This window comes from Procambarus clarkii, chromosome 2 (assembly GCF_040958095.1).
Source record: "Procambarus clarkii isolate CNS0578487 chromosome 2, FALCON_Pclarkii_2.0, whole genome shotgun sequence".
NCBI classification, from domain to species: Eukaryota; Metazoa; Arthropoda; class Malacostraca; order Decapoda; family Cambaridae; genus Procambarus; species Procambarus clarkii.
In genome coordinates, this window is record NC_091151.1 from 11,746,266 (window position 1) to 11,750,979 (window position 4,714).

Consider the following 4,714-nt stretch of genomic DNA (forward strand, 5'->3'; position numbering starts at 1 on the left):
TGTCCTCCTTATCAGCATCCGACGACCTTGTGAAGGAAATTCTACCTGCCCACTTACATCAGCTGGCAGGTGTACATGATCCCAATTTTACACGCTGTGCCACAGAGTGGGCCTCTCGTGCAGGCCAATCACCTCAACCACCATCCCCAAAATCCCACAAGCAATCCAGCTGGGATGGTCCCATTGTAGACCAAGTTGCTGCAGGGTGCCTGGGTGCTGCAACAACACAACACGACATTGCTCGCCTCACAGCAGTAGCAGCACCACATGCAGGGGATTTCCTGTTAGCAACCCCAATGTCGGCAACTGGCACGCGTCTCACACCACACGCCCTCCGAATTGCTGTGGCCCTCCGCCTTGCTGCCCCAATCCACACCAGATATAGGTGTATTTGCGGCGAGGTGGTGGCTGACAGGTACGGTCACCATGGCCTACTCTGCCAAAGCACAGGGGGATGGCACTCGAGGCACAGTGAAGTTAACGACATCATCAAGAGGAGCCTCACTACAGCTGGATGCCCAGCTGAAAGAGAGCCCCGTTACCTAACGCCCCGTAACTCTGATGCTCTTATTGGTCGCCCGGATGGTATCACAGTGAACCCCTGGAAGAATGGCAAGCAGTTGGTATGGGATTACACGTGCGTATCAACCCTGGCTAACACCTACATTAACCTCAGTGTTGCACAACCAGGTGGCGCTGCCACCCACAGGGAAGCAGCCAAATCCCGTAAGTATAGAGAACTGGATCACCACTACAATTTTGTCCCCATTGCTTCTGAGACGCTCGGCGCCTGGGGTAAAAGTGCTACCAGTTTTTTGAAGGAACTGGGTTCTAGGCTCATTGAAACAACAAGGGACCCGAGAGCTGCAAGCTTTCTTTTCCAGCGCCTCAGTGTGGCGATACAGAGGGGAAATGCGCACTGCATCCAGGGTTCCTGCCCGCCATCTGAGGAGCTGGAGGAACTCGACAACCTATGACAACCATCTTTGTAACCCATATGTAACTCCTTTTTTGTAACAAAGTTCAAATAAAGTAAATATATATGTGTACATACAAAAGAATGGGGGTGGTAGGAGAAGATAATATTAGTGTTCAGCGAGAAACCACAAGGTCTCCTCTGAATACTTTTTATTTTCTTCTCCGAGGCTATGGGTCCCCACATTGGCACCAGAGGTGGTACCCTCACAAACTATGATATATATATGTATATATATATGTATGTATATATATATATATATATATATATATATATATATATATATATATATATATATATATATATATATATATATATATATATATATATATATATATATATATATATATATATATATATGTATGTATATATATACTGTATAGCATGTTATTGTCTTCATAAACTACGTATTTTCACCAGATATTGACATTTTAGGTCTATTTATATTTCATTCTCGTTTAAAGGTCCATAAATATTTTTAATTTGCAATATGAATAGAGCTTTTAAATTGATGTTTATATATATATATATATATATATATATATATATATATATATATATATATATATATATATATATATATATATATATATATATATATATATATATATATATATGTTGTACCTGTTGTATATGCTAGATGTGGTTCAGTCTGGTTAAATGGAAAAGAGAAAGAGACTGTTTTTAATATGTTTAACTTCACATTGCTTGAGGGTATACAATATTTTTGGTGGTACCATTGTCTCTGGAGATCTAGAGATTATCTGGTTTGTTGAACTAGGACTTCCGACCCTCCCCCGTCCTCCCCTCTATTCCACCCTTCCCTGTCTTCTCGTCCTCCCAACGATTCCCCACTTCACCGTGTCCTAGTCCTCCCCTCCATTCTCACCTGCCCAGTCCCCTAGTCCTCCCCACTATCCCCCCTACTCCTCCGTCCCCTCATCCTACCCACCATCCCCATTCCCCCGTCCCTTCGTTCCCCCACCTTCATCCCTTACTTCCCCTATCTCCCACGTCCTCCCGCAATTCCCGACTCCCCCGTCTCCTCGTTCTCCCCACCATCTCCCATTCCCCCGTCCCCTCATCCTCCCCCACCAATACACACCCTTCTTCCCCTTGTCCTCCCCTCCACTTCCCTGCTCCCTTCTCCTCCCCGCTATTCCTCCCTCCCCATCACTTTGTCCTCCCCACCATTCCCCACTCCCCCATTTTTGTGTCCTCCTCACCAATCCCCACTCCCCTATCCCCTCGTACTCCCCACCATTCCCCACTCCCCCATCCTCTTGTCCTCACCAACATTCCCCCCTCCCCCATCCTCTCGTCCTCCCTTCCAGGCCCCACTTCCCCATCCCCTCAACCCCTCTCCCCACCATTTTCCATCAGATGCATTCACAAATGATCAGATGTTCCCATCAGAAAAATGGGAACATCAAATGATCTGATGTTCTAATCACTGAAAAATAAGGGGCACACGCACTAGATTCAGATTCAGATTCAGATTCAGATGTTTCACTAGGGGACACAGGTCGAAACTGAGTGCCCAAATGAGCCACAGAGATATTTGAAAGAACTTTTTTAGTGTCAGAGTGGTTGACAAATGGAATGCATTAGGAAGCAATGTGGTGGAGGCTGACTCCATACACAGTTTCAAGTGTAGATATGATAGAGCCCAATAGGCTCAGGAACCTGTACACCTGTTGATTGACGGTTGAGAGACGGGACCAAAGAGCCAGAGCTCAACCCCCGCAAGCACAACTAGGTGAGTACACAGACGCACACGCTCACACATACACAAACACACTCACACACACACACACACACAGTGTGTGTGTGTGGAGGGTCCTCCACATACAGTGTGGAGGACCGAGTAGTGACCTGACCTGACCTAACGGTAGGTAGGATGGCCCGCCGTGGAACTGTGACTGTGTTTGTTGGGTGGTGACTGTGACTCCAGAGATTTATGTAGAAAAGAATCGACATCGTCAATCTACTAGCACTTAGAGAATCACCAAGTGGAAAGGCGACGACGGAGCACCATCGTCAACCATACATCATCATTACTCATCTAGTTGTGTGAGCGGGAATCATACTGGTATGTACCCCCTCTCTGGTCAAGTAATCAGGTGTACAGTGTGAGGTAAAATATTATCAAATTCTTGTTCAGGATAGTATATATATTTAAAATCTCGGTGTGGTTCATTCTGGGTAGAAGTTACCGCTTCCGTGAACTAGTGACACACGCACACGCACGCACGCACTCAAGCCCACATACGTATGCACGCACACACAGGCTAGAAGGGATTAACACCTTTCATGGAAAGGAGATAAAACCTCTCATAATCCACCCCCCTTCTTACCTGCTGTAAGCTGAACACCTCTCCTCCTAGTAACCCCATCCCAAGAGCACACACGTTCTCTCTCTCTCTCCCTCTCTCTTGCTCTCTCTCTCTTGCTCTCTCTCTCTCTTGCTCTCTCTCTCTCTTGCTCTCTCTCTCTCTTGCTCTCTTGCTCTCTCTCTCTCTCTTGCTCTCTCTCTCTCTTGCTCTCTCTCTCTCTCTCTTGCTCTCTCTCTCTCTTGACAAGGGACAAAATGGCAGGAGGCCGCAACAAGGACAAGGAAAGCAGCCAGGGAGATCAAACAAAGGAATTGCTAACCCAAGTTCTGGAGGAATTCAGGAGGGAGATGAATGAAATGAAGATTACAATTAACAATCTGCAAAGTGAGCTGACATCAGCAAGAGAGGAGATCAAATCCCTCACAGAGAAAAATAAAGAGACCGAGCATCAGATTATCATCCAAAGGGAAGGTGGGAATGTTACATTGGAAGGAAATGCCTCTGTACCTGATACATTTGCGGATATACTGAAAAAGAGCTCAGAATCAATGGACACAGTGAGGGAGGTAGCGATGCAGGCAGCTACGTCACAGGAAGCAGCAAGGTGCACCACTCAACTGCTGGAGAGAAAAAGATCAGTGGTAGTTGTAGGCATCAAAGAACAGGAAGGATCCAACAGGCAAGAATGGAATGGCAAGGATAGAGAGGCAGTACATGGGCTACTGAAGGGGTTACAGATGGAAGGGGCTGTACATAACATAGAGAAGGTTTTCAGGTTGGGCTGGTACAACAAGGACAGAAACCGACTTGTAAAGGTGGTGTTTACAAACGAAACCACAAAGGAGGACATTCTCGAAAGGAAGAGTCGTCTGCAGCATATGGAGGGATACAAAAAAGTATTCCTGCAGAGGGACAGGATGAAGGAGGAGAGAGCCAGGGCAGCAGAGGCAAGGAGGAAGCGCAGGGAGAGAGGAGCAAACCAGGAAATCACAGCTCTCAACACAACAGTCCCAGAGACAAGAGGAGAACCCAAAACCAGCATCCCAGCAACACCAGAGGGGGGGGGGGGCCACACCACCACTCCCCTCTGCATAGAAACCCTCCCTTACCCTCACCCTACCTGCCCCCACCCAACCCTCCCTCCCACCCCACCCCATTCTGACCCTGACACCCCTTCCCCATTCCCATCATGTCCCCCCTCCCACCTTTTTCCCCCTGTCCCCCCTCCCCCTTCATCCCAGACCCTCCCTATCCCTCCTCCCCCCTCACTGCGTATCCTCCATGTCCCCCCTACCTCCTTAACCCACACCCTACCTGTCCCCCCTTCCCTTCAACCCCCACCCCCCACCCCAAAATCCTATGAGACCCTGCAAACCACCTCACAGATCCTCTCACCCACGGA